A 20,929-nucleotide genomic window follows, 5' to 3' on the forward strand; every position below is an offset into this window, starting at 1 on the left:
GTCACAAGTGAGTGCTGGCACCACTGAATATAAAGCTTAAGCCACATCCCTCCTACTCTTAGGCAGCTTATCATATGACAAGAAAAAAATATCATGTGACAGAAAAGGCCATTTTCAGAAACTTGCATTTCTAAGTCTGTATTTTTTTTTTCATTAGATTAGTACAAGTTTAATCTAACATGATCTAACACGATGCAAAAGTATTTGCATCCTTTTTTCCACATATTTTTCCACATTTACATGTTTCAGAAAATCAACCACATTTTAACATAAAATGATCACCCAGAATAAATTCAAAAGGCAGTTGTTCTAATGAAGAGTTGATTAATCAACAGAAAGTCATCCAAACCTACCCAGGAGGTCAAATAAGAATCCAGAAAAATAACTAAAAAAACTACAGGTTTTACTTGCTAGTTAAGGTTAGAGTTCCTAATTGTCAGATTGTCAGTCAGAAAAAAAATGGGCAAAAAGGGCATCCATGAGAAAGTTCCAAGGACCACTGCTTGTCTCACCTTTGCCAAAATAACATCTTGATGATCCCTAAAACTTTTGGGAAAATATCTTGTAGACTAATGAGAGAATTTTCACTTTGTGGAAGGCTTGAGTCCCATTACATGTGGCATAAAAACAAGTGCATTATTTCATAAAAAGAACATCGTACATACAGTCAAACATGGTGGTGGCAGTGTGATGGTTTAGGGTTACTGCTCCAGGACCTGGACAGCCCAGTATCACAGCAAAACGCGTACCATGATACATGCCGGTCCTCCGTGTCTATTTCACATTTTAACTCTCCAAAACATGAAATGAAGTTGCATTACTGCATGCAGAAATAGCATTACCGGCACGGGGAGTTAATATTTAAAGCCACGAAGTCGGTGGTGAGCAAAAAAGTATTAAATGTATTCCAGGGTCCTTAATTGCCAGAAATAATTAAACTAGGCGGCTAATATGTATATACTAGTGCTGTTCTGCAAAGCACTGTAGCCCTTTGGACCTACAGCTACTCCAAAACACGTAGTAAGTAAATGGGACCTCCAAGACGTTTTGTAAAAATACAAATTTAAAAAAATTAAAGAGTCATAATTTTCTCTTTTGTCACACCACCAAAAGTACACAGTAACCTCAACGAGGTTTTAATTTCTCTTCCCCATTGGGGAGAGAAATTGAAACTTAATGCCAATTGACCAGAACAAGGTAAACTTGTTTTGTTTTTTTCACATTTAAAGGAACCAAAAGTGAATATAAAACGAAAATGTGGCTTGCACTGGGCAAAAATGGGATCCTGGGCACATGAGTACACGTGACTGGAAATTTCTGAGAATTTTTGAGTCTCTTCCCAGAAGTCAATCACAAGCTCCAATTTTTGGCAAACTCTAAAATAAGAAAAGAAAAATCTCCAGGACTTACGCTGTCCTTTGCATAATAGATTTAAATTACATTACACACCTTATTTTCACAAATGCTCACGTTGCCTTGGTGACAATGTTGTGCTGCAGAGCCGTGTGTTAAACAAAGCAAAGAATTTGTGTCGCAAAGTTTTTATCATTGAATGACTCAATGAATCATTGCAGCCCTAAAATATATTATTAGTAGGGGAGAGCGGGGTAAGTTGTCACACTTTTCACACTGACTAACTTTTACTGAGCACCATACATCACAACGTAATAAATGTTTCACCAAATGAAAGAAGGAAGTCTCGGGCACATATGATGTATTCATTACATTTTCATATCTTATCTCATTACGGAGTTGTAGACTGTTGAATGGAGAATGTGCACTTGTGACAATTTGCCCCATCGGCAGGTAAGTTGTCACACTAGATTATCTTAAAATAAGAACACAAATACTTAATTGTGATTATTGATTTTAATTGTTAAATTCAAACCAAAACTGGAAATTTGAACAATTATGCCAAGAGAATTTGGAAAAAAACAATTATTTCAATCCAATACACATTTTAATCAAAACATTAAGTAGAAAGAAAACTTTAGTTTGAACTTTAAACTCAAATGTTCTCTGGCTTGCACATAAATCCATCATAACTGAATGGAATGCTGCAAATAACTTGCTTTACTTAACATGTTTATCCTCTGAACAAAACAGATGCCCTATTTCTGATTAATCAGACTCAACTTCAGAGTCACAATTCTGGCACACATAAATTGCCTGGCCTGAGGTGCAAGCATCATGGGCCCATTTGTTGCATTTTACGCATTTTACCCAGGTCTCTTTTGGACGACTGTTTGAAAATGGCTCCACACAGACAAGGCAGAAGCACTCTTCATCATCTGATGATGACTCTTGAATTATTTTTCTTCTTTTAGCTGCGTTGTTCTTCATAGGTCCAGATGTTTTCCCCCCTCGCGTCCCTCTCTTTTGAAACAGCTTTTCGCTAGATTCAGCCTTATTCGTTTCTTTTTCTAGTTGCTGCTTCACTGGCGTGTCGGTTAGAATTGCTGATTTGCGTCGTTTTCTTCCTTTGCTGGATGGTTTTCGGCGGCCAGCTTTTGGATATGGCTGGATGTCCTCTGGAGTTGGTAGTCCGCTGTCAGTAATTGCAGTGCTGGGTAAGGGTGAGCTCGTGATAGAGATGGTGCTGGAGCTTGGCAGTGCAGAGGTAGTGCTGGGGCCTGGCAGTGCAGAGGTAGTGCTGGGGCCTGGCAGTGCAGAGGTAGTGCTGGGGCCTGGCAGTGCAGAGGTAGTGCTGGGGCCTGGCAGTGCAGAGTTGGTGCTGGGGCCTGGCAGTGCAGAGGTAGTGCTGGGGCCTGGCAGTGCAGAGTTGGTGCTGGGGCCTGGCAGTGCAGAGTTGGTGCTGGGGCCTGGCAGGGCAGGGTCCGGAATAGGGCGATCTGTGACATAGGATGGTGCAAACTCGGCTTCCAGAAATACATTTCTGTTGTAAGGTTGAATCCCAGCCACCCTAAAACCAGCCTGAATGTTCAATGGGGTTGCAGCCAGAGGATATGCAATTGCCACAATCCCAGGAATGTCATAAATAGACATTGTCTTCCCAGGGTTGTTCCTCATCCAGGCATCACACGTGCTGTTGATGTGCCTCTTTAGTGGCCTGTAGACAGACCTGTCTAATGGTTGGAGCCGATGTGAGCAGTGGGGTGGGAATGACAGCATGATTATGCCATTTTCTTTGGCATAATTGAGTCCATCAATGGACAGATGAGACTCGTGGTTGTCCAAAAGGAGTAAACAGGGCTTCTCCTTTGAACACTTTGTATGTTCATTGAAATGTTGCAGGAAGTCAACAAAGTGTGTGTCTTTCATCCATCCAGAGGAATTTGCCCCTCCTTTGCTGCCGGGTGGCCCGTTGATCAGGAAATGGTCACGGAAGTGGACACGCGGGAAAATAAAGTATGGAGGTAAACTATTTCCTATGGCTGAGACAGCACAGGCCAGTGTGACAAGGGTTCCCCTTTCAGCAGAGGTCAATGACCCTACTTGTTTGAATCCACGTCTGGCCAACACTTTGTCTGGTTTATGTACAGTGGTGACCCCAGTTTCATCAACATTCCAAATGTCTCCTGGTCCAAACTCATATTTGCATAACACTTTCTCTAAGTTGTCAAAGAAAGCATTGACATTCTCTCTGTTGAAGCTACTTGCCCTGGCAAGGCTAGTTGCTTCTGGCTTTCTCAGTGACAATGTTGTATGCCGCTTTAAAAAGCCTGTAAACCACTCTTTGCTGGCCTTTTCTTTTTCTGCCCACAAAGGCACAAACTTCAGTTCGTGTGCCACAGCAAACTGGTAGGCAAGCTTTCTGACCTCACTTGGTGACAGACCAAAATAAATGTCAGCTGACCTAGTAATATACTCAACAAGCTGCTTTTCCAAATCAGGGGAAAAAATCTTCCTTGGCGTTGTATAACCAACCATTGTTGTTGGCATGGCTGTCTGACTTTCAATTTCTTCTCTGGTAATCTTTTGACAATACCGAGTTAGAGTACGGTAATTTATGTCAAAATCCTTTGATGTACTTCTGATTGATTTGTTCTGCATCTTTACCTGCCTGACTGCCTTTAACATAATGTCAGGTGGTGTTCTGCCACGCTCTGTCTTTCGCTGATAATTTCGAACCATCTTACTTTCTTCCTTCCTTCCTTAATTCCTGCCTCTCCTTCCTTACTTCAAAAACCTTATTACAAATACAAATGAATTACAATATCACAATTTTTTGGAGCATTTATTTGTACTGGGGCAAGTTGTCACATGTGACGACTTGCCCCAAAGTTAATGAGACAACTTGCCCCAAACTGACATTTATGCTAATTTTGGCTAAATGTCAGGGTTAGCTCAACATAGCACATCAGCTGAAGTATCAAAAGACACGTTAATGTCTCCTCTATTTTGTGTAAAATAATAATTTGTAACATCTATACCTAACAAAGTTGTACTGAAGAAAATTTAAAGTGATTTATTTTTCCTTTTAGGTCAAAAAAATAAAAAAGATGTGCTCACCTCAGATTAGAGCAGTCTTGACGAAATGTGAACAGGAGGTTGACTATAGAAGACGAAGTCACACAAAGTGGCTATTTCATTTTTGAGATAGAGCCTCTAGTGTTGGAGTTATGAACAGTGTGACAACTTACCCGTGTGACAACTTACCCCGCTCTCCCCTACTTGAGAGTAATATTATATTTATATTATATTAATATAGCAGAAGGTCCAGTTACCTATGCAATTGTCCTTCGAGCAGCTACAAATGTAATATTAGTACAGGAGAATACACCACTTGCTACCTTATCATGGTGGTGGGGTTTGTGTAGCCCAAGGATCCTGGGTGAAGGACCAGACAAAGAGTGTTTCAAATGTGAAATCTAGGGAATGGTTCACCCTGCACGGGATAGGGGCACAGGCCGAAGAGGGGACATGGGCCCAGCCTCCTGTAGGTCCACCACCTACAGGAGGTGCCACAGGGGTCGGGGCTGTGTGTGCTGGGCGGCGCTCAGGGGGAGAGGCCAAGGTGCACTGATCCCCACCAACCACCTTCAAATCTCACCTCTGGCAGAACTGTGACAGCATTCTGAGGAGAACAGGGAACATTGAGTCCGAGTGGACCATATTCAGCCCTTCCATTGCTGAAGCTCCTGCACTGAGCTGCAAGGTGGTTGGCGCCTGTCATGGTGGTAACAAAGCTCAGGCAGTGGCTGAAGCAAAAACACATGTGTCGGAGGAGTTCGGAGAGGCCACAGAAAGACTTTTGGACTGCCTCAAAGAGATTCTGGCAAACTAATGAGGGGAAAGCTGTGGTCTACCTGCGCCATGTAGAGTTTTGGCTTCCCTTCATTGGCTTCCTGTTAAATCCAGAATTGAATTCAAAATCCTGCTCCTCACATACAAGGTCTTAAATAATCAGGCCCCATCTTATCGTAATGACCTTGTAGTACCATATCACCCTATTAGAGCACTTCGCTCTCGCTCTGCAGGCCTACTTGTTGTTCCTAGAGTATTTAAAAGTAGAATGGGAGGCAGAGCCTTCAGTTTTCAGGCCCCTCTTCTGTGGAACCAGCTTCCAGTTTGGATTCGGGAGACAGAAACTATCTCTACTTTTAAGATTAGGCTTAAAACTTTCCTTTTTGCTAAAGCATATAGTTAGGGCTGGACCAGGTGACCCTGAATCCTCCCTTAGTTATGCTGCAATAGACGTAGGCTGCCGGGGGATTCCCATGATGCATTGAGTTTTTCCTTTCCAGTCACCTTTCTCACTCACTATGTATTAATAGACCTCTCTGCATTGAATCATATCTGTTATTAACCTCTGTCTCTCTTCCGCAGCATGTCTTTTATCCTGTCTTCCTTCTCTCACCCCAACCGGTCGCAGCAGATGGCCCCGCCCCTCCCTGAGCCTGGTTCTGCCGGAGGTTTCTTCCTGTTAAAAGGGAGTTTTTCCTTCCCACTGTCGCCAAAGTGCTTGCTCATAGGGGGTCATATGATTGTTGGGTTTTTCTCTGTATCTATGAAGCGCCTTGAGGCGACTTTTGTTGTGATTTGGCGCTATATAAATAAAATTGAATTGAATTGAATTGAATAGAGTACGGGTGGAGCTAGGCTGACTTTGACTGAGGACATTGTCAGGAAATGGAAGAAATATTTTGAGGACCTCCTCAATCCCACTGGCACATCTTCCGTAGAGGAAGCAGAGTCTGGGTATGAGGGGGTTGAATTATCCATCACCAGGGGCGACATCACTGAGGAATTCAGCAACTTCTTGGTAGCAGTGCCCCTGGGGTGGATAAGGTCTTCCCTGAGTTCCTGAAGACTAGATTTAAAGACAAGGACTGCTCAATGACACTTTATAGTGATGCTTTATGAACTGCAAATTTAAAGTTTACATGTAATAATTTTAATCACACATTGAATTTGTATTGTTTTTTAAATAAATTATGTATTTTCATTTTGTGGAACATCCTGCAAAACAAACTAAGCTATACCATCTTTTTTAATCAAATGCTGCGTGAAAATACTTGGAAGGTTTTTTTCTAGAATAAACTGGTTAGTTTGCATGGTCCCGTGCAGTCTACCAAGATCCTGACTGTCCGCTGCTGGAAGCAGGTGATGTAAGCGACTGCCAAATGTTGATTAGTGGACAAGCTGAATGGAAAAGACAAGGGGTTGGTAGCGCAGTTCACCAGGAACATGAGAATCATGAAAAAAGACTGGGTAATAGACTATTAAAAGTAGAGTCAATGGCTGCAGTGGACAATTTTCATAGTTTTTCAGCTGTTTATCAGTTATAACATACAAAGAGCTCTTCACCTCTTTGTGTACTGTAACTTCACTCTCCTTTAAAGCTGGCTGACAGACCAACAGCAGGACAAGCAAGAGTGGCCCACAGAGCAGTTATAGCACATACTTTGTACACTTCTGACAACAGAGCTCACTGCAGGCCGGCTGGCAGTGACCACAAAACCAACTATATGCAGTATATATGTAGCTATATGTAATTGCCTGAGCCCTTTCCAAAAAGAAGCAAAGCCATGAGCTGAGAAGTGGTGTTATAGTTTCAGAGTACAGCTGTTTAGCCTCTCTCTCGTCCTTGCTAAACCTGTTTTTTGATGCGTTGAAATTGGCTTTGTCGCAACTCTAAAATGCTTCCTGCTTTTCCAGCTTTAGCCTCCTTAGATGTGAACCAGGGCTTGTTGTTATTAACTCACCCTAGTGTGTGATGGTATTCAGCTGTCCTCACAGAAGCTGATGTAGGACATTACAGACTCTTTATACTCATCAAAACTTTTCATAGCAGTCCGGAAAACATTGCAGTCAGTGCCATCCAGAGATGCCTGCAGCATCTTTAGTCCACACTGACCAGGTGTTTTCCATACAGGCTTCGTAAATTTTTGTTTCTTCCTGTAAATGGGCCCTACACCCGCGCTCAGTGGTGGGAGATCATCAGCAGACTAAAAGGGCAACCTCACAGGCTAGGGGTGAATGTTACCAGTTTGGTAAGCCAGGCCAGATCACACTACACACTACTGTCCAGCTAAAGTCCACAAAGCCCAGCACCACAGCCACCATCAAACTGGGGTAGGGTGGCAGAACGGAGCAAACTGCCACTGACAACAAACCCTTCCTACCTTACTGAGTCACAATTGCGGGTAGGCCGTCTGGGTCAGGCACATGGATTGTATTTGGGGTTCAATGATATCACATGTAGAGCCTTCATAGACACAAGGTCCACACTCTCCCTGATTCGCCCAAGAACCTTTCCTGGTACTGATGGCCCAAGACCACACAGTTGAAAGCCTTTGAAGCTCCGTGTCACTATGGTTAGTGATGAACGCACCAGTGTTCTAGGAAAAAAGATCTGTCCAGGTGGCTGTTTATAACTGCCCGTTCTACTTAGCCAACATACAAGACCCCTGCATCATCAGTCTAGACCTAGACCTAGAATAGATGATTAAATGCTAGATGGTTGCTGAGGGCGGACAGGCTGATGTATTTCAGACATTGTTTCATTGTTGATGTACTGGGATATTCCTGCACAACCATCTCCAGGGTTTACGGGGAATGGTCTGAAATGAGAAAATATCCAGTGAACAGCATTTCCCTGAGTGACAATACCTTGTTGATGTCAGAGGAGAATGGCCAAACTACAGCTGATAGGAAAGCCGCAGTAACACGTTATGCAGAAGAGCATTTCTGCAAGCACAACACATCTAACCTTGAATCAGATGGAGTACAGCAACAGAATACTATACCTGGGGCCGCACTTGTCAGCTAAGAACAGAAAACTGAGACTTCATTGGCCTCTACAGCCACTAGATCTCAAGTCTAGAAGAGCATACTTGGGATGTGCTTGAAAGTAAAAGTGGATGAGCTGCTGTGACACTGACTGAAAGTATGTATTTCAACTTCTTGTAGTATTTCTCTGATAGTATGTTACTGTATTTGATCCTTTATACATGTTTATACATATATACATAAATAATCAACTAGAGTACTGTATAAGACGCAAAAAATAAAATAAAAATGGGTATAAAATGGGGCCAAACAGGGCAGTGTCTTTAAAATCAAAGAACTGAAAGATTGTGGGGAGAGCTAAGCAGGGTTTAGCCAGCATACTTTCAAGACCTATTTCCTCTTTATGGGAAATTTTGGAAGTCCATTTCACCTTAGGGCTTCTTACTTTGTATACATGTCAAAGCTCACTAGATGGGTGGATGAATCTGTAGATGAATTTGTAAATCAGTGGAACCACCAAAGCTTAAAGACATTTTATTACAGTGCTTATAGCATGCTGTAGATATTAAAGGTATTAAAGGTACTGTGCTGCAGTGGTTTGAATCGTACCTATTTAATAGACTCCAATGTGTTCACACTAAGGTTAGTTAATGAGTTTCACAGAGTTATGTGCAAGGACCAATCCTGTTTACATTATTCACATTACATGTGCATGTGAGACATCGTCCTCATGATTACCACCAGTCGACTGCTGATTGAGGTGGATCAAACCCTTGACTGACAATGGTAGTCAGATAGCGATAGTACTGGGATAGAGCTTTTTTTTGATAACATGCTTCTTCTTGCTAAAAGATGGAAGTGCTGACAGATGTATGCAGTGGCACAGCTCTCACAACTACTGTGCACCTTTTTGTGTTTTTTATGCCTTTTCACTGTGTCTTCCTGCAATGCGTTAATTACTTTTGTTAGGAACTAATAGACATTGGGCTCAACTTAAACCCAGACTTTACTTTGGATACAGAGATAGCAACTCTGTCCAGCTGCGAAAACAACAACATAAACCTCGCTTCCATCCATCTTCCTCACCAACGCCAGACACCTTGATAATAAAAGGGAGGAGCTACAATCAGAGATCTACTACAACCGCTTTGTCCGGGAGTGTTGTCTACTGATTATAACTGAATCCTGGCTCCATCCCCAAATCCCAGATGCCTCAGTGGAGTTACCGGGCCAGATTTTGCACCGCCAGAGCCAAAACAAAGACTCCGGTAAGGGAAGGATGTGTGGGCTCTGTGCTTATGTGCTTCAGGACTGATGCCGTAACAGCAGGATTATAGACAGTCACGGCTCACCAGACTTTCAGAAGTCAGAAATCATCTAACCATTATCACTCAGGCCACTCACACATGGACTCTTCATTCAGACCAAGCTCTTTGTTCCCCAATGTGTCCCTTCTCTCTTAAGTCCACTAGCCACTGAACATTGCTGTTATATTTTGCATCTCGGGACGGGATTTACTTGTGTTAGCTTTTCCTAATAATTACATTTGTTTGATGACGTCTGAAATGAAGTAGAAAGAACTATGTACATACTTATTCCCTACCCCATGCTCAAAACTCGGATTCATCATTACCCCCACTTCACCTCAGCGCGTGTATACATTTGCCCCACAAATAAAAGAAAAAGAAAGGGAAAATCTATATATAAATATGATCATTTATACAATAGTGATATTAATTCAGATATAATTTCACTAAATTATAGGTGCCAGGAGCCAGTTTCATTAATTTCATATTCTTCCAAAAGTGGGTTTTGAAAAGCTTTTTTTAAACTGAGTAATGCATGAGTATTGCTGTGCGTCCACTGGAAAAATGTTCCACAGTTCTATTCCAGAAATGGAAATATAAAATGTTCTAACTATTTTTATGCATTGAATGTCTTTAGAGTTAGCTTTCCTGTCAGGTTATAGTCTCCGTCTCTATCAAAAAACATCCTCTGCTCCTGGTAACATATTATGTCAGCCTATCATCTAAGGCATTAGGAGGTGAGAGTGGGCAGCTGATTACTTCTGATTGACCCATGTGATGCATCTTTTTGATTGTGGTGTGAATTCTTTTTGCCACTGTAAAAAAGTTTCATTCTGAGGAGTATCACTGGGTCTTGGACTCCATTGAAATCAATTACTATGATGGTTTGGGAGTTTAAGTTGTTTACTAGTGTTTTTAAAAAAAAATTTATTAGGACTATAAATATTTGTTATGATGATATTAGTACTGTTAATATATGATTAATCTACCTTCTGAATCAATAATGGATGAGGTTTCTGATGGATTAGTATTGATACAGCAGTTTGTCCTAAATTGAGTTTTCTGGAGTTTAATCAATTATCATTGGGATTTGATATGAGTTTCTTGAAGTAGACAAATTTAGTTGATTAAATATTTTGTTCCTTTTAGCATGGAAGCCCACTCCTCGTATGTTCCAGCTCATAATTGTAAGAAAAACCATGATATGGAAGCTTTAAATAAATACACAGTTAAATGCAACCTGTGTATGTGTGTGTGTGCACATGTGCGCATGTGTGTGTTAAGAAGGAGGAAAATAGGTATAAAGAAAAGTGAGCATAAAACAAGAAAAAGAGAAAGGCGGAGACACAGTTCGATAGTATGGATGAGGAGTGAGGGTGTAAGAGACAAACGACAACAGCAACAACATACCAACATAAAGCATAGTGTTAAGCACAGAGAGGCATAAATACAATATTAAATACAAAATTTTTGAAAGAGAGAATGATGGTGGAGGTTTCTATTAAAGTTATGGGTCAGTCACTAAGGACAAAATGGACAAAGCCAATCAAAAGATCCAAGGAGTTATATTTGGGTCATAGTAAAGCAGTCCTTCTATATATATATAGTTTATAAACTATAAATTTCCATCTTTGGAAGAACAATGTATATCCCTGCAGTGTGTTCACATCTTCTACCTTAACAGAGGTCCACCTTATAGTTTTGTACATATGTGTAGCTGTGATCTGTATCTCATTCCCATAATGAGTTTAGAGGAGGACTTTGGCTATACAATAACCTCTTTCTGCAGTCATCTGTTGGCAGCTACATATCAGATCTCTAGGCTGCCACCTAGTGAACTGTTCCTCAAAGTATAGAAAGTCTCCTTTTCATTTTGGTTTAGTTTCCACACACTATTCAAAAGTTAAGATAAATGATCTGAACTGCAGAAAAGCTTCAAAAACAGGAATTTCTCTGTGTGAAAGAAAGTGAGCAGTCTAAGTTTGTACCAGAAATGTTATTTGTATTTGCATTCATATAGTCTGTAGAGATCTCAGGATTTCCCTGAACATGTGGAGCTTGTTCACAATTAGTAATGGTTGTTGAGATGTTATTAGCCCAGAATATGTCCACCTCAGGAAATATAATTGTAATACTTTTATGGTGTAGTTTTTCTTAATAGATATTGTTTTATATGTTTCATGATTTATTTAACTTTTTTATTCTATGGGGTTTTTTTGGTTTTTTTTGGTCACTTCCTACCTACATCAGCCTAGTGAGCACATCTGTGCAAAGAGGATGGACAATTCATGACAAAAAGTTTTTCATGGCATTTCTAAAGTGGTAAAATGATTGGCAGTGAACGAGAATTAGCCATGGGTAGAGTCCAGGTTTCTACTGACTTTTGTCAACATTGATCCTCTATGATTATGGCTGTTTACATCGCTACCACTTTCTCATGCTTTTAAGGCTCTGCCTCGCATTCTACTTTTAAATACCCAAGGAACCATAAGAAAGCCTGCAGTCTGAGAGTGAAGTGCTCCAATGGAGTGATTATTATTATCATTAAGATAAGATGGGGCCTCATTATTCAAGGCCTTGTTTGTGAGGAGCAGGATTTTGAATTTGATTCTGAATTTAACATGCAGCCAATGAAGAGAAGCCAATATGGAAGAAATATGCTTTTTTTTTTCCCAGTCTCTGAGGGGCCAGGTGGATGAGAGATAACATTTAGGGTGGACAAGGCAAAGCACTTGGCTTTTAACTGATTAGAAACTGTTTGAGACTATGGTTGGAATGAGAGACTGAGATTACCAAAAAGGACCACTGAACGACACAGGAAATCATTCCTGCCCGTGGCCATCTCCCTGCACAACTCCTACATCCAATACACTGTAAACACTGCAGTAGTTACACCCTTTTTGCACACGCTCTTTTCTACTCAGTAATATTGCTGTCAATATTCTTGATATTTATTTATAATCACCTCTGTCAATCCTTGACATTTATTATTGAGTGATTTGTATATATTGTGCTATTTCTTAAATTTGTAAATCTGTAACATATTGTATTGTTAAATAGTCTAGTCTGTTTCTGTTACTGTTACTGTATTGGAGCAACTGTAACCCACGTCATTTCATTAGGGATTAATTAAGTATGCTGATTCTGCTGATTTGGATTCTAATTCATTAATAAGCTGGAGTGAAAGATTACTGCCACTCCCCCTCCTCGGCCTGTGCATCGAGAATCCTGACATTTTGAGGTGAAACTTCTAAAAGATTTCTTTGGGGCAGAATAAGTCAATATATTGATCAATAATCCCTATCACTCACCTCCACTCCCTCCACCCTGCCTCTCTTCTTCATCATTTTTATGCATTGTGCACTTTGGATGGTGGAGCTCAAGTGTTCATGTGTAAAATGCCATTGCACATGTTGGCCATACAAGGGCAGTACAAGCAATCATGTATTTCATATACTGTGGGGAAAAAAATCTAAACTGTGATCAATTATTTATAATGTGTCTTATTAAAAAAATAGTTACTTCCTTTAAGGTGCATGCTTGATAGTTATACCAGGGATAGTTATTTCTGGTGAGAGGATTTATCAAACACAATGAGGATGTAACACTGTTAATGACATAATCTCAATAGTTGCTCTGTACTGTTTTTTTTAATCATATGGTGCTGAAGAAAGTTACAGTTGTTAAATTATATCCTTAGATTGTTACAAAAATATTTATAACAACTTGGAATATGCAGTTTGTTTTCGAGGCAGGTGTTCTACCCGTAATCCTCCCAACTGGCTATGGTATAATAGTCTGAAAAATATACTAGGAGATTGGTGGAGTAATATTGTTGTACAACTATTGTTGAAATGCAAAAAACGTTTCTTATTAATGTCATGCTTCTGCTTATTTAAAAACTTTGGGGGGGGGGGGGAGAGGCATGGCAGACAATCTCTTTAAGATAAACACCATAGAAAATTTTAAAACTACACAGAAAAACAATGTTGCATGTGTTTGATTTATACTTTATTTTACAGTGTGAAAAATCTCAGATAGTTTGTTGTACATAGTTTATTGATAGTACTTTCAAATAAAATTAGCTATCGACACATATCATGTCATATACAATTTTTAGTACATAAGCTAGAGTATTATATACTACAGTAATGTAAAGGCTGATTCAAAATACAAACTCTTAAATGTGAACAATTTCCAGTTAGTAAGAAGTATGACTAAGATGATATGACTTTAGAGAAGTTAAAGGCTGAATCTTTTCCACCAGTTTAATTTATGTATCTTGGTGCTCATCTAATAAACTATGTTCAGCACTCAGTAGCGTCATCTTGCTGCCTCCATCTCAGCATCTTCACTTATTTCCTCATAGCCTGTAGTTCTAAATGCAGACATCTTTCTCCTCCTCTTCACCAGAACCACTGCAGCTATGATAACTAGCAGCATCAAACCTATCACCCCAAAAGCTACACCTGCCTTTTCTCCATTAGATATTTGATTGAGTTCAGGGTTAAGGCCACGGACAATTTCCTCGATTTCTTCTAGTTTGGCAAGTTTCCACTTCTTGGTCTGGCCCACTCTCACCCAGCTGTTTTCTCCTTCAGTCATCACCATTACTGTGTTGGTGGCCTGCATGCTGATAAGTGGAGGTTTGGTGAACGGAGGCAGATGAATGGGTTTCAGCTCTCCACCTGTGAACAGTCCAGACTGAACACAGTAGAGGATTTCACAGCCATCACTGATTGCAGCAAGGTGCTGACTGAACTTGGGAGGGCACCTTCGTTGATTGTTTGCCAGTGGGTTGGTTGACTGACAGCTGAAGAGACCTCCGAATGGTACTGAGAATCTGGTACCTGTCTCATAGTCATTACTCACACAGATCACCTCACCATCTGAGAGGTACTTTAGTGGAATGAAATCTGGGGGGCAGCTTTTGCTTTTCGTGAGGGGGTTCAGGAGCGAGCGGCTGTATATGCCTCCAAACAGATACCCTGAGTTTTCTGGAGCCTGTCCATTTATAGAGCACCAGTAGGTGTTGATGCGAGCAGAACGAACATAGTTGTTGTCCTGACAGCGTGTTTCATGACAGTTAAAAATAATCCAACAGGAATGACTTTCATCATGACATTCATACTTAGAGTAACTTTGTTGTCTCACCTATGATCTGAGTAAAGTTGGTAAATAAGGTGGACGACAGGAGAAGTCACCTGTATCTGGGTTTTTCTGTGCCAGGGCATCACAAAGTGGATCTGCATCTGAGCTGAGTTTTACACACTCTTGGTAGACACCACCAAAACTGAGGTTTGTAGCTGGACCTTCACAGGAATTATCATCCTTGTTAGCCTGGAAGTTGAAGTTCTTGGCTTTCATATCAACACACCCAGGGCGAGTATTGATCTTGTAGTAGCGATCTATAGCCCGACTGATTGTAAGAGCAACTTTTCCAATCGTAGGGTGTGGCAGATCAGTGAGAGTGTTGGTGTTTATAAAATAGTGCAGAGGAAATCCTGAGCGATCGATGGCAACGAGGTTGTTTCTGGTACTTTCCTGCCACTTCTGCAGAGTGATGCCAGGATAAAAAGGTGCACCTCCATGGCTTTGAATGAGAGAGTATGTAATGTTGGATTGATATGTTTGAAGTGAGGAGCTCTGTTGGGCACTTTGACTGCTAATGTCAAACTTCAGCTTATCAAAGAAGTTTAATCCAGCCTGTGCTTTCACAGAAGAACTTTCTGACTCACTGTCTGACACATAAGAGGAACAGAGATAGTCCTCCTGCACCAAAGCCGCCCCAGCATCCACACTAGTGATGACATGAGTCCCATAGTCCAGCACCATCATCTCTGAGAGATAGTCTGCATTTTTCGTCTGGTTGTTCTCAATTGCATCAGCGATGTCTCTGACTTGCTGAACGAATCGTGTGTCCAGAGTGAAGTCTGGATAAGGCTTAACTGTGTAGAGGAAGTTACGAACCTTTGAAAGAGAGGATTACAATATTAACATTTTTCATAGATATATATTTTTTTAGCATTAGTAAAAAAATTATTTTCTTTTTCTTATATTTAATTAAATCTTGAATACAAGAACAGAATTTGCTTTTAACAAACGTTTTTAAATTCATGCTGTACAACAGATTAAAGAAAAAAATTGTAATGCTATTGATCATACTTTAGGAGCGAAAAAAATAAAATTCTTTCACAAATTTTAAAACACACAAAAAACTCTTTAAAGTGTCTTAAACAAGAAACACCACAACTATGGCACCTACCGTACATTTCATTTTACACTGAAAATAAAAACTTACCTGCACTCTGGCTGTGGTTGAAAAGTCTCTGACCTGATGGGTTTTCATTCTCTTGTTCTCACTAGAAAATTTACCATTGAGAACTGGGAGGAAGGATATGTCTGCATTAATGCTTTCAGATGTCGAGCTTTTCTGCTCAAGCCAGGACCTGATGATCTCTGAGCTGGTCTCAACACCTGTCTCTTTGTGAGGGATGACAAAAACTTCATCTGGGATAAGGTAGAGCCCGTCCTCAGTGGTCTGGCACTGGAAGTAGCTGAGGTTCATGACTCGGCCCATGTCCATGTTTCGCAGATTGTCCCAACCTCCACCTGGCAGCACCTCCAGTGCTGTGATGGAGAGGTTGGTAGACTCACGGCATTGTCTGAGCCAGTTTGTTGGACGGATCACAGGTACTGAAGAGCAGGCACAAAGCAAAAAGATCACTAATAGGGCTACGGCAGTTTTCATGATGGCTGTGTCAGAAATGAGCATTGGCCACTGAATATATAGCTCAAGTAACATTCCTACTACTCTTAGGTAATGTATCATATGACCAAGAGAAACATCTTGTTCAACAACTAAGAGGTTTTTGTTTTTTTTACCTCAGAGTATACTTCTCTGTCAGTGTATAGAGTATGCAAAGATGAAATCTAGACAAACTTTCCTCTTGAAGTGTAAAGTTTAAAGTTCAAGTGAAAACACAATTCCTTATTCTCATTCTCATATGTGTGTGCGTGTTTGTATATCTATAATGCAGCTGCATACTTCATACTGCAACTTCAGGTTGGGGATTCGACTCACGGCTGTCACAGCTATAGATTGACGAGGTACAACACAAATATCATCACCATCACCCCCACCAGAGATTGGGTACCAAGCCCAAAGTACAATGGAAGAAAGAGTGTTGGTTGCGAGAGGAACTGTGACATGAAGCTCAACTGCACCCTCTGTAGCAAGCTACCAAGATTACGTGAAGTACCCTCTGAAGATCTACTAGATAATGTGAATGCAGCAATACAGACAATTCCTATTGCAACCATCAACAAGACTAACATCCAAGAAAGGTCTTCAGTATGAAGAGCTGGACAGCACCAGGCCCCGAAATGATTCATGCCTACTCGCTGAAGAACCAAGTGCTAATTGACGAGACATACACAAAATGTGTCACGTGGTTATATCAGAAGGGAATCCCTTCTAAAACAGAAAGCGTAGTGGGGGAGCCAAAGCAGTAGAGAAAATAAAACTAAGTTGCTAAAATATAATTCATTTACCAAAAAAACAACAATAAAAAACCCTGGCCAGGGACAAGAAGAATTTAAACATATAAAAACAGTTAACTAAAAAAGTTCCAATGGCCTAAGCTGATCTCTTAAAAATGCTAAAAGTCCATTAAAATCCAGACACGTTGTGTTTGACAGGCATTGCTAGTGTCTCGCTGTCCAACGAGATAAGACATTCTGCCGTCACCTCTTTATTCTCCGCCGACGGTGTTCTTTCCTCCTTTGGTCTACCACAACACCACTGTAATCTCTTTCCACCGTCGGGCTGCTTTGGTCATCGCGGTCATCATCATCGTAGTCCTTTCGTCTGTTATGTGCACCTCATGGCAGTTGCCATGATGCCGCTTACCACCCCATGACCCTCTGCTCATCCATCCCGCCAGGCCCTGTTATTGGCCTTTTGTGGCAAAGGCTCCTCCTTCTCTCGGAAACACATGTCAACAATATCACAATAAAAGCATGCAATAAAACTGTAAGAATAAAACACTTAACATTATTAAAAGATTAAAAATGATAAAACACAGCTACACATGCAAAATAATTAAAAACGCCAAGTTAACAAACCAATCACAACATGCAAATTCCACCTTGTGACAAATGGCTAACTGAAGACTGGACAGTCCTAATCCCCAAGAACCCAAGAAGGGGCCAGTCCCATCCAACTTCCAGCCAGTGACCTGGCTCAGTATCACATGGAAGCTTCTGTCAGGCATCATAGCAGCGAAGATGAACAAACACATGGCTCAATACATGAGCGGAGAACAGAAAGGAATTGGTAGAAATACCAGAGAAGCGACACACCAGCTACTGGTAGACAGAGCCTGAGACTGCAAGACCAGACTGACCAACCTGTGCACTGCCTGAATTGACTACAAGGCCTATGACTTGATGCCCGAAATGTGGATCCTGGAATGCCTAGAAGACAAGATCAACAGGACCTTCAGAGCCTTCATTAGAGGCCAACTTCAAGCCAACAGCACAAGTCACCATTAACTGTGGGATCACCACAGTCCTGCAACCTGAGACTGTACACCAAGCAGAAGGAAGAAGGCAGGGGACTAGTGAGTGTCAGAACCATGTTCTAGGTTGAGATAACGAACCATGAGTACATCAGGAAGATGGCCATAACTGACCGCACGCGTAGTGAATACCTCAGGCAGCAGAAACCCAAGAAAGAAGAAGAAGAGGAGGAGCCATCATGGAAGGACAGGCTCCAGCATGGTATGTACCACTGGCAGATAGAGGAAATGGGTGACATCCAGAAATCCTACCAGTGGCAGGACAAAGCTGGACTGAAAGACAGTACAGAGGCACTGATCATGGCAGCACAAGAGCAAGCTCTGAGCACAAGATCTATAGAGGCTGAGCTAACACACCAGGCAAGACCCCAGGTGCAGGCTGTGTAACGATGCCCCTGAAACAATCCAGTACATAACAGCAAAGTGCAAGATAGCAGGTGGGGCATACATGGGGCGCCATAACCCAGGGGCTGGCTTAGTATACGGAAAAATCTGTGTTGAGTATGACCTAGAAGTCCCAAGGGCAAAATGGGAGGCTCCCCCTAGGGTCGTCGAGAATCACAAGAATGACCGTGCTAAGATCCTGTGGGACTTCCAAAAACATTAATCGCAGCACTCAGTGCAGTGACCCCCATGCTAGGCGAGTGGCTCCACCAGATCCCAGAAATATTTTTAGAGATCTCTGTCGCGAAGAGTGCAGTCCTAGGAACAGTAAACATATTGTGCAGGACCCTCAAGCTCCCAGGTCTGTTGTAGAGGACCCAAGCTTGAAGAATAGACTGCCTGCAGGCGCGAGAGGGGAATTTTAAACATGTATATAAGTATACCAGTCAAAAGTTTTAGAACACCTCACTTGTTCCAGTTCAAGTCCAGTGAATGCGTGATAGACGGCTCACAGGACAACAGCTTCAAACACAGCTTAATAGTGTTCATAGTAAGCAGGTCTCAGTTTCAGTTTCAACTGTGAAGAGAAGACTTCGAGCTGCAGGTTTTACCGGAGGAGTTGCAGCAATAAAGCCATTACTAAGATGTCAGAATAACACAAAGGGGCTTGCCTGGGCCATGAAACACTGGTACTGGACTACTAAAGACTAGAAGAAGGTATTATGGACTGTGTAACCCAAAGGACCCGACAGGACTCAACAAGGCTGTGTTTTGCCTTTGTTTATTTTGGTACAATGACACTTTTTGCTCTTTGCACTTTCCAGCACACACTGCTCTGACTCCAGATCTGTCCAGGTGCTCTACTCCAGCAACTCTCCTCCTCTCCGGCCTGGCCACTAGTGAAATAGGGAAGACATGATTAGATGGTTCTCCAAGGTTGTGAAAGCCAGCCTTCTCTTACGGTGTGTTCACTCCGAACGCGATAGAGGCGGCCAGAGCGTCAGGTTTACATGTAAAGTCAATGGAAAGGCGCGATGACCCGCGATTGCGGCTCCCGCGAAAATTCGGAAGCAGATTTGCGTCGCCAAAACGCCTGAAACGCGCGTCAGTGTAGCGCGTTTCAGGCATTTGACTCGCGAAAAAAACCACGCGCGTGAGTTTTTGTGTTGCATTTTGTGCATACGCATTTCGCGTCTACTGCTCGAGTTGGAAAAATCTGAACTCCAGTGTCAAATCGCGCCGCGACAACCAATCAGGAGCCTGGTGACGTGACTGTGACCTAGGGCAAAGGGGCAGATCCAGCCAAAGCCCTTCATTCTTCAATGGAGGGAAGGCTAATCAATGCTGTAGCAAACAACCCAGAGCTGTACGACACCAGCTGCTTTCTGTACCGAGACAGGAATATAAAGGACCGAGCTTGGAGGAAGATATGTGAAGAGATCGGGCAACCTGGTAAGTTCATTCATTTCTCTTTTGAAAGTTTTCACTGACCCGGGGAAGCCGCACAAAAGCTAGCAAGCCACCGCTATTTTCCCACTGACGTACAAATACCGTTCTGCTTTTATGCATGTTGTCATATAGGAATATATTTTATTGTTTATTAATAAACAGCACACAGTGGTCCCGCTGTTCATCCGTCACTTCTTCGCTTTTTCGCTGATTTTTTTATTGCACAGTACAGCATTGCATTCTGCAGCCTGATTGACAAATCTGCTCCGTGTCGTGTCTCCTGCGCTTGCCAAATTTATCATGTTTGGTTTTGATAACCATTACGTCCAATAGAAAAAACAGCACAAAAACACCCATAACTATGACCCTCATTTGGAAATACACACCTGCACCGCGAGGGAAAAAGGCGCACGAAAGTGGCAGGCAGATGAAGACAAAACGCGGCATAATAATACTTTTACGTTTTGCAGTCTACAAAGGTTTGCACTTTGAGAATCAATTGTGAGAACTGTGACCAATGTTCATGTTTGTGGGGAAAACAGTGTATAAAGTGCGTGGCGAGGGGCTAGTTATTCTGAGAACCCCTGCAATAAATGAGGGACCACTGTCTACTCTATGATTATTATATTCAACCTGTTAACATTTAATACTGTATTGATAGAGCCAACTGATTCTTCAGCAGAGCATCCCCTGTTGCTTCTCCTGGCTCCCCAATCCCTGAGCTCCTGCTGCTGCACCCACAGTTATGTACAGCAAGCACTGATAGCTTTTTAGTCGGTGACATTCCCTTGTGATCACCTTTACTAAATATCTACAACCAATCTGACTAGATCCTGTTTTTGTTTTGTTTTTTCAATGTTGAAATTAAAATCTAGTAGCAGCCTTCTCATTGCTTTGTGTTTTGTGCTGTTTTACAGGCCCACAGAGGAGGACGGCTCCGAGGCAGATGAGGGACGGGTCCCAGGACGGTCCATCGGCGGTGGAGCTGGCCATCCTGGTGTCCCTGAAGAG

At 41.8% G+C, this 20,929-nt stretch overlaps 1 pseudogene; it reads right to left on the reverse strand.

The window, feature by feature from the left end:
* Nucleotides 1-12,027: 12,027 nt before the first annotated feature.
* LOC146376285 (macrophage-expressed gene 1 protein-like) lies at nucleotides 12,028-19,733 on the reverse strand (annotated as a pseudogene).
* Between the last annotated feature and the right edge of the window lie 1,196 nt (nucleotides 19,734-20,929).

This window comes from Perissodus microlepis, chromosome 12 (genome assembly GCF_051167445.1).
Source record: "Perissodus microlepis isolate ML-2025 ecotype Zambia chromosome 12, ASM5116744v1, whole genome shotgun sequence".
Classification (NCBI taxonomy): Eukaryota; Metazoa; Chordata; class Actinopteri; order Cichliformes; family Cichlidae; genus Perissodus; species Perissodus microlepis.